At 40.5% G+C, this 10789-nt stretch overlaps 1 protein-coding gene across 1 annotated transcript in view; it reads right to left on the reverse strand.

Moving 5' to 3' along the window:
• bach2b (BTB and CNC homology 1, basic leucine zipper transcription factor 2b) overlaps positions 1-3507 on the reverse strand; it is a 65037-nt gene extending 61530 nt beyond the window's left edge. The window contains exon 1 of the mRNA XM_048250400.1: positions 3232-3507. The gene's annotated coding sequence lies outside the window, so the exon portion shown is untranslated. The remainder of the gene's footprint in view (positions 1-3231) is intronic.
• Between the last annotated feature and the right edge of the window lie 7282 nt (positions 3508-10789).

Here is a 10789-nt window from a genome sequence, read left to right on the forward strand (position 1 = left end):
TTTCCCACAGTGACCGATAATGCCAGCAAGCATCAGCAGTGCCTAAGACACTGAAAGTGGAGTGGGAAAACAAAAGGCTTGCCTGAACCTTCAGGATCTCAGCTCCCCTCCCAGCAGAGGCTCCCCTCTTTGCCTCACACACACACTGGAGCCGTGTCAAGCATGCCTTTGTGCTGACGTGGGAGAGCTATGGGAACATGTTTTTATACCCGAGGCTCTTATTAGAAATGTAGAGGTTTCACTGGTGGGGTTATTCAAATGGGCCAAAATGATGTTCATTACCCTTCAACATCTGAGCACACTGGTATCCAAAACATCTTTTTTTTTTTTGCCATCTCACCGAGACAATGGCATCCATAGGTGGCCTGCAAATCTCTATTTATCAATTCCTTTCATTGTGTTTCCGCTTGGGGGAAAAAAGATGAGTAGACTTGACATGTTTGGTAATCATTTCTATGATTATGAGATTGATTCAATTGATTAATTGATTTACAGGACAACTTGATTATGAATGGAAACTACTATAGTCTATGGAAATAAATTACATTAGACTTTAACTAGTTTTAAATGACTGTCCGGTTACCATCAAATGCTTATTCTAAAATAACACAAACACATCCATGTTCACAAACTAAACAAAATGTATATTTTTATTTCAATATATAAAAAAATAGAATAAAATAAATCTATTATAGGTAGTTTGTACATCTGCCGATATTCTAACGGATGTTACTGATTTAAACATTCAATTTCATAAGCTCATGCTTTGTTCTACATTGCCCATGCTTTATAAAGGTTTTGTCAACAGCTAGCGATGAGAAAAACCTATGCGTCACCGAAATTCAGCTCTCCCGCGTCATGCTATGACAAAGCTCCATCAAAACACTATAATAATTTACTATATTAAAGGTAACTTAAAATGAAGCTTTCGTGGAGGAAATGTATCGGCAAATTAAAACATTTTCCGCAAGAGCTTGCGCTCGGCTCTCATAAATGGGGATATGATGATCACCGTGCACATGAGTCAAATGTATAGGCTTTGGCGCTTAACGTATAAAACAATGGCGTCTGATCTGCAGCATGAGACCAAGTATGTATAGTTACTACATCGAGACTTATTTGAACTATTAGTCTACATAATGAACCTATAGCGACACCCAACTCTAAAACATCGGCCGGTAGCCCATTATTTTGTAGGATTTTACGAAAGTATTTCCTTTTCCTTTTACAATCGGTAGCGCAAAACAACACAACAGTGATGAAAGAGGGATGACAGTTGAAAAAGCCAACCCATATGAAAATCGTTTTTTCCCGTCAATTACACCCAATATATCTGACCATTTGTTTCCAGACAATGCCTGGTGATTGTTTGTGCATATTCATGTCATATTTCATCATCGATGAGAAAGCACGAAATTGGCGGCTCAGTTCCGTCCTCATCAGCATTAGACAAAGGAATGTCTGTCTCACTCTAGCTCTCTACAAGGTGCAGTTGATGTTCCTGCACAAACTGCTGTATCACCGCATTTGAAATGACAGCATCATTCAGAGCAGGAGCGCGAATATTTTAGAAATTCCATTTCAATCCTCGACGAAACAGACTGTCACATGCACTATAGAGTCAAAGTGTTAAATTATATTTGCAAAGACAAAGGTCCTGTCATGATCATGTCATATGGCAGAAGCATATTCACAGAAGCATATTCACAACATAGCCTAGTCTGTAACACAATAGACAGCAATGATTTCTTAATGACAGAAATGTGCATTTTACGCGGTTGGTTTATATTTGGAGAGCGAATATGTGGGCGAAGAACTATGCATTTATGTTCATGTGGACAGGCAGCAGTGGTGATTCCAAGACAAAGCATTTAGCCAAGTCATTCATTACAAAATATGCTCACATACATACATGTGCCCCACTACTCACCAACCAAAATGCACTCATTAGCCCAACCCTCCCAGACAATTATACAAACTTTCACACTGTATTGTAATAAAACATTTACAACGACGGCAATCTTCACCAAGAGGATATAACCACTTGAACGAACACGCTCTAAAACCGCTACGTATCCTATCATTTATTGTCACAAGATAAGTACTGCTGAATTAAGGCAAATGCTTAGATTTGGTCAACAAATACGCAAGTTAATATAGGCTTCGCAAACAACAATGTTTATTTAGAAAGAAATGAGGGTACATAGGAGAGGTATCAATGAAATAAGGACTCTAGTTCTTTAAATGGCACCCTTAGGCTATCGAGGCGTTTGCATTGGCTGCTGGACCAAATAAGGCTCCAGTTCCTTACACAGCAAATATTTTTTGCTGATTTTACGTGGATTAATTGGCGGATTGTGGGCTAAAGCAAGGGCTACTATGACCATTGGCAGGTTTGGCGTTGGGCTATGACCCATCCGTGCTCTCCCTCTCCTCCACGATGCTACATTCAAACGAACTGTTTTACTCTCAAGGATTACTGGGTTAGTATTCACGTTGGAAGTCTCAGCAAATGGTTGTTGAAACGTAGCCAAGCAAATAGAAATACACTTCCATATAAATGGGGACCACTGAAACTATAATCGAAAATATTATTTTAATCACTTTCAAATACACGCCAATAGATCGAGTAGCTCAAATTCAAATTCCACGTGTCATTAAGAACATTATTCATATATTCAATTCATCTCCGCTTTCATTCATGACAATCTTCAAGTGATTTGGGATATGGGGGTCTTTGCCTTTGCCATGGCCCCCTTGATCGGTCAAGGCCTCTGCAAGTGACAGCTTCTTTTATCTCACTGAAAACAAGAGCCATGCCTGACCCCCACACTACGACGCGACTCCTCCTCCGGGATCTCAATGCATCCAACTTGCAAAACACTCAAAGGGAGCGCACACGATTGCCACTAACAGCACAACAGGATGTGGCATCCTAACGTAACGTTCTCAAACCGTGTGTGATATTCACGCCGACAACAAACACAAACACGTTTTGTTTCAGAACGGAAACAAGCATGTTGTTTCGAAGCCCATTAGATATTTACGCAAAACCCAACTATCAAAATCTATAGCATTAGCATTATAATAGCTCTCCAAGCAAGTTTTGGGGCACCGTTGACTGACATTACAAATCGCACATTTACGCGAGTGAGAGCAGCCAATAAATTGTACAATTAAGCGGCACAGAAATCGTTTCAACACAAATGTTAGGTTATGCATGCAGCTCACCTTAAACTTTCGTTTTTTTCCCCTTGTAATCCAGCCCTTTTGTCCGTTTAGCAAATAAATGTTTTTCACATGATGACTTCCTTGCAGTTTCCTAAAGCCCCCGGGCTGCAGGGAAATCACGTTTGCGATACACTGTGCAGCTATTTCTCTTTTTTTGGAGGGGGAAAGGAAGTTTGTGGTTATAAAACTGTTGTTCTTCTCCAGCTAATGTCAGTGTGTGTGGTGATCCAGTTCAGCGTGCTGCTCCGTCTTCGCTGTTTGTTACACTCGAATGGAACGCCTACTCTCAATCGCTACATTGTTGACATTCGCGCACTGACGTCATCTCTCCCTCATTCACAACATTACGCGGTAAAGATTGCGTTGGTGCCTCCGGCGGTCAGGCAGCTACTCAAAAAATGTCCGCAGCTGGAGTTGGTGAATTGCCATAACGAGAACGCGCACTGCGCGCCACACTTCAGCTGCTCAGCAGCTTCAGAGGCAGAATAGTTTGCTGATGAGCAGTGTAGTGGCCCCGCGCGCTATGACTAATGCAATATAGCCTAGGCCTACCGGACTTTTAGGGACAACACAAGCAGTTGAAAAACATTTCATACAGACTGTTTTTGACAATGATTTTATCTAGGTCCTTGTTAAAATGTATTTATTAACGCATAATAATAATAATAATAATAATAATAATAATAATAATAATAACAATAATAATAATATTATTATTATTATTATTATTACATTGTTATTGTTTTCTTTGTTGTGTCTTCTTTATTTTCCTCTCCTCTTCTTCTGCTTCTTTAGGTGCACATGTCTAAGACAGCACACACTTATTGATGACATGCAAATCCCAGTTTACAGGATATTCCCTCTTAGGTAGCCTAATGTGTATGAAATACATATGTGCACAGAGATAGCTTAAGGTATTGAGATATACAACATGAACTGTGGAGAGCTTACTTTTCTCAACCAGCCTGCATACTGTTTGTACAAGCGAGGCTTGGCTGGAAATACTTTAATTTTTCATGTATAATTCCTCCCTTGGGGGGTTTGCATGTGATTATCAATTATCATGCTGTTGCAGACCCTGTCTTTACCCAATAGTGTCTAATTTGTGTTCTTAGAAAGCAACTCTCCTTTCTACTGTGGAAATCATATGAATGGCAGCAAACTAGAAATGTCAGTCATCATACTGGAAATGAACATGTTTGTGAAAAGACCGTTTTCTCTGGAGGAGTGCCATATAATCATGTAAACATCTAAAAGACCATGACTCACACCTCTCCATTCCAACACATTTGTCATAATTACAAATTATGAAACATATAATTCAAGTCTTTCATGGCCACAATGAATGTAAAACTCCCTTAATCTCTGTACTGGAATATAAACTAGACTGTGGCCAACAGTATCGGTTCAACTTGAAGAACTCCTTCACATTTCTGGGGTTGCTGTGAAACCATCTGCTTTTTCCAAAACGTCTGCAAAGTTTGCATTTGTCATCTCTGAGTTCAACTGTCCTTGAATGTTACAGTAACCCCTGATGTCTGTAACATACCCCTTACACATATAAGCAGCTGTACACAATATAAACAGGTCATACCAAGAAAGTTAACAACATGGGCGGATGAAAGTAATCCGAGAATAGAATAAATCTTATAAACGGAACCTGTGTGGACCTTTTACATTGAGCACCGACACAAGTTCATGTCATGATTTCAGGCGTTGATTCTCAAATCTCTCCACTGATTAGGACAATCCTGCAATAGAGGAGAATTAATCACATTTTGAGTCTCTCTGTAGACATGAATAGACACAAACTCGCCCCCCACCTCTCTCTCTCTCTCTTTCATTCTCTCTCTCTATCTCTCTCTCTCTCTTTCTCTCTCTCTCTCTCACTCTCTCTCTCACACACACACACACACACACACACACACACACACACACTCACACACACAGCTCAGCAGCTTTTGTGGCATTCCTGCACTCCATGACCTTTCCCCTAAGGCTCTCAGAGGGTCTGCTTGAGGCTGGGTGGTGGAGTGGGGCTAGGCCAAGGGTGTGCGTCTACAGTGGGAATCGCACAGTCTAGCTTTCCTGACCACAACGCGGACAAACACAAGTTTTATGCCCGGAAGTCTAATTAGAGCTAATACAAACAGCATGTGCCATGTCTGCTGTTTGGGTTTTCCAGTGCAGAGACAGAGGAGAGAGAGGAGAGGGGAGAGAGGAGAGAGGGGACTGTGGGCTCAAGCTGAGATCTGAATGGAACTATTGCATACACGCTCACTCTCTCAGATAGCTCAGCTTGCCATGCTGAGCAGACACTGTAATCTTTCATTAAGTGGTGCATGGCTTCTCAAAGGTACATGGTGGAAGGTGGGGCGTATGAGTCACTGAGATGACAACTCCTGGAGCAAGTCATTCTTCACGTTGGGACATGCACAAGTTTATGGTACAGATACAGATGTATATTCGCTGCAGTTCATCTATGCAGAATGCGGACTTGACGACCAGGTGAGAGATAAGAAGAGTTTGGTGCACAGATTTTCCACATACCATTGTAACCTTTTTAAAGTAAGGACCCTTACTTACTTCTATTTGTGCCACACTGTACATTTATTTTCAAATCTCTTCTTGAAAGATGTGTCTTGTATATAGTTACTGTGCATGTTTGTTTGTGTTCGGTTTAGAGTGAGGAAATTTAAGATCCATTACTTTGATAAAAACGCAGGACTACAACTTAGCCAATGCTGTAAAAGGGTGACTCATGTCAATAGCATTTGGTGTCAAACCAAAACAAGCTCTGCATGAGATGAATGCACAGTCGGTCAAGGAGTCATAGTCAAGCGGATGACTCATTCCTCAGTGATTAATTGCTTTTGCGGTCACAGCAAAGACACACTGTGCCAGAGAACATCCATGATTTCTGCTGGCTAAGAAAACCAACAAGCCCAGGCAGAGGCACAAAGACGTAAATGCTCCCTTAGTCTGCTCTCAGCAAGCTCAAGCTACAAAGCCAAATACCTTGATTACGTCAATTACTGTGGCTCGTCCAGCGCTCCAGGGATCACTCTAACCACCATTCACAGCCAAGCTTGCCACAGTCTCCAGCAACTTCGGTTTTAAACAGAATAACTCAAACTCTTGCACAGATGAATGGTTACACACATGCAGCTAAAATACTGAAGGCATCCCCAAAACATGGACACAGATGGACATATTAGATGAACTACTGAAAGGTCTGCTTGCGGCTATCATTGTACACAGGTCAGGAGCAGTGTCTCCTCCTCAATCTTTGACAACCTCTTCAGGGCATGTTCAATACAGGATGTGCTGTGTGTCTCATGCAACTGACAAGACTTACCTGCACTCCTGACGGTAATGAGGAGTTTGCATCACCCTACTTTAAAGAGACTTTTTGACTTAGACTGAATAAAAGGCAGAACTCATTTAGCTGACATGCTGTTATTCCACATTTGTCAAGTGTGGACAAGTGTGGGTGTTTGAGTGTGGAGGCGGTTACATGAGGTTGCAAAGTTCAGACTGGTGTCAAACCTAGCTTTGTTTTGGCACAAGTCTATCCCTCAATCACCCACATGTTGCACTCAACACAAACCAGTCGAACAACAACACGGCTGTTTGTTTACAGCCAGTTCCAACCGCTGCTGCGTCATTTCTGGCTGGCGAGATGAAAAGTGATGGAATTGTTAGCCGTTGACAAATGAACACCGAGCTGAAGACGTAAGATCTTTGAATCATTTCCCCCCCATTGCAGGCCATCAGCATATCTTTGTGGCTTTTCTAGTGAAAGATACTCCGTGGACGCGTCTGGGCTGTGTGAAGTCGATGGGAAATAAAAGCTGTGGCGCACTGCATCACTCGTGTTGTTTTTGAGGCAGAGGCAGAGATGACTGGAGACAGACCATCGGCATGACACGGTAGCTTGTTGAAGGGCTCTGTCTACAGGACGCACAAACAAACAGAGAGGAACAGGGTGTGACAGATGAATCATCACTTTTGTGCTCTCTCTCTCTCTCTGCATGCCTTAGTCTGTCATGCATCCGCTCCACTGAGGGCCCCCGTCACCACAAGCATACTTCAGCAATTACCTTTTCGCCCACTTGCTGTCAGTCATATGGCCCATAATAACAGCCTGTCGCACAGTACCGCTCTCTACACAGCCCTCCCTTGCCTTCTCTGTGTATGTATAACATTTTGTTTTGCACTGTGATGTTTTTTTTAGGATGTTAGAGTTGAGTGTGAAAACAAGGGCACAATGCATGTGATTTTTCAACAAGAAACAGGGTCCCTCTTCAGAATCTTCAGGAGAAATGAATTGAACAAATGAACAAATAAATCACAGCTTGACTGAGGTTTGGTTTTTTACAAATAGAGTAGTGTAGTTCCAGTCTCAGCAAAAAGACATTTGAGAACTTGGTTTAGTTTTTTGCACTTCTGGTTAGACGCAAACTGCATTTCATTGTCTCTGTACTTGTACTCTGCTGACTAATTACAATAAAGTTGAATTTTTATAGAATATATGGAATAATCTTCATGCATCATATTGCTCACATTGTATGTATGAGACTTTCATGAAATGTGACACATGGGTCACAATGATACTACATATGCACTGCTGCAAAATGTCTTATTGCAGTCCAGGTGAGGAGGAAGCAGAGGCAGTGAGCAGGAGCTTTTCCCGTACGGTTGCTTCAGTACGCCAATTAACAAATCAGAATTTTTAGACATTTCAGTGAAACATGAACCACATTTACTTAATTCCACATAACTCATAATAACATAAAAATACTGCTGGTATGTCTTTTGCTGCTTAGAGCACAAAATGATTTTGGGGACACGCAGCAAGTCTGCTATTGGAGTCTAAGGCAGCCCCTTGAACCATATGGTAGAAAGTTGTGGAATTTGGCACACTGACTGGGGTCAAGCCCCATGGTTCCTTTTACAAAATTTCATGTCTGTGCCTCAAGCGTTCTAGCATTACTACTGGGGGTGTGACAATGAGCAAATGTGTTTTCTCAATACCTTTTAAAATATTGGCCTTCTAAAATGGGTTATTGTGTCTGGTGATATCTCGGATATGTTGGGTTTCATATAAAAAAAATAAAGTTTTCACACTGTCAAATCTTCCAAACCAAATTTCCTAATGGAATCATTTTCAAAACACTTTTTTTACAGCCTATGGAATTCATTTGTGAATCATTCAAACAGGAAGTGAATGCGTATCTTGGCCAATCTTTAGTCAACTGACATTAAACTTACCATTAAACTAAACCAGCCCATACAGCCATGCCTTTGACATAATTACATGAAGTTTCCATGGCAACTATGCCCTGCTGGGCTGCTTGGCCCCCTCATCGCTGTTTGCAGCTATATATATATATATATATATATATATATATATATATATATATAGCTGGAGTTCCTGTATACCAGTAGGTTATTTAGTAACGTCAGTATAAAATTCAGTAACGTGTGCCTCCACTGTACTACTTACCTACTTATCCACACCATACAGTCTACAGGGCATGATCACACACATGGAGGCATCCACACCATACAGTCTACAGGGCAGCAGAGAATTGCTGCATATGTGCCTGGTGGCGTGTTTAAAGCAAGAGCGCTCTCAGGATGTATGGTGACAACAGGCTGTTAACTTGTCTTTCATCAGCCATCCTGAGGGGGCCCCTGGGTGTTTCTGCAGAGCTTGCCTTGCTGTCTGCATTTTAAGCAAACTTCAGCTCATTTTGTTGCAAGCAGGAGTGATGAGCAGCTCATTGTCTAGATAAAAGTCTTCAGCCTTCTTCTCTAACCCCTTATTAGCAGGCCTTATTTCTACAACACAAGCTGATAACTGAGAATGCACAGACAATTTCCAGCTATGAGATCAAAGGTACAAACAAATATTACATGGTTGGGGCCTGATTATAAGAGGCCTTCCACAGAAAAAAGGAGAGCTTCTGGTGGTATATTTAATTGGGAGAAAAATGCATGGTTAATTGATGTAGTTTCTCACTTGCATTTCTAAAGGTGTGAAAGTGACACTTCAAAAATAGCAAATTTCTTTAATTCATTTAACCAATCTTAAGAACTAGGAGGAAGGATGATTATTTCAGTGAAACCAATACACTCATACTTATGCATAATATTCACATTAGTGCTAACCTCAATCTAGATAGATAGATACTTTATTGATCCCCAGGGGAAATTCAAGAAATCTAAATTTAGAATGAGATTTTACCCTCTTATTTGACAATACAGTGCCCACACAAATAATAATTTAAAATGGACAGTATAAAACAAGATAAAGTGATTGTAATGTTTTTTACAGTGCACTTTAAGTTTAGTTTTTCATTAAAATAGGGAAAACCATCACATAATTCTGAAGGGTGAAGGATATCATCTAGAAAAGATAAACCAGTTTTGATATAATAGCCCACAGCCACCTTCCAAGCTGGCCTGGGATTCATTCTGATTAATGGAATATATAACTGGAACACTGTGCAATTTATAGACCAATAAGAAGATATTATGACCCAAATTCAGTCCATTACTAAAAACTGCAACATCTCCACCATTTCCTGGCAGTTTCCATGGTTACCACAATAAAAATCTGATGTACATTTCAAGTGAACTTTTCTTTCCAGCAAAAGATGAATGATGCTTCTTGTCTCCACAAGTGGCAACCAGGCTTTAAATAAGGACAAAAACCATGGGCTTTGGGCATTTTATGCAAAACCACAATGACATTAACAACATAGTCATTAACATACACAGATCATACATCTGTAACAGCTCTTACACTTAGTCTAAATCACCACCTTTATTTTATAACAAAAACACCTGTAAAAATACATATGCATTTGACTCCATGTCTTAGCTTTCTTAGCCCAGTTTGAATGTGTCCGTTCAGCCCATTGTAGTTTACCTATTGGGGAAGGTGGAGAATTAGTAAATCCCAATTATGGGATTACTATCAGTTTGACAAAGATTCAACTTCAAACACATCATGAAGAAAATATGGATAATATACCTAAATGAAACACTATTCTCTTGAAATTAATTAACATTTAAAGATGAAAACACTCCCTCACACCATTACATATTTGAAGCACAGATTCAGGTGTGCTGTAGCTATAAATTTGCTGCAGTTTTTAAATAACAAGCAACAAAAACATTTATCACCCATGGCTTTATTGTCACCGGTTGAGGTCAGAATTATTTTCTTTGTCTGCGGAGAGCAAGTCTCATTCATCTTGCCTGTGCAGAATGAAGCAGGAGCAGTTGCGCCACCTGCTGGTAGCTTTATGTATGACTGCTCTGTAGAAATCCGCGCTATTGCATGACCCGCCCACTTCACTTGACCAAAGTGGAAGGACCCAATAATTGTTTGTCTCTTAAAAAACGAATAGCCTACACAACCAAAGCAGACATACACTACACAGATTACTAAAAATGTGTGATTGTTTTGACTCGTTGTTTATCTTGAACAAGTATTTGTTCAGTTCATTCAAGTTCAGAAACACTGCAGGCGTTCAGGAGATGT

The sequence above is a fragment of the Alosa alosa genome, chromosome 8 (genome assembly GCF_017589495.1).
Source record: "Alosa alosa isolate M-15738 ecotype Scorff River chromosome 8, AALO_Geno_1.1, whole genome shotgun sequence".
Taxonomy (NCBI): Eukaryota; Metazoa; Chordata; class Actinopteri; order Clupeiformes; family Clupeidae; genus Alosa; species Alosa alosa.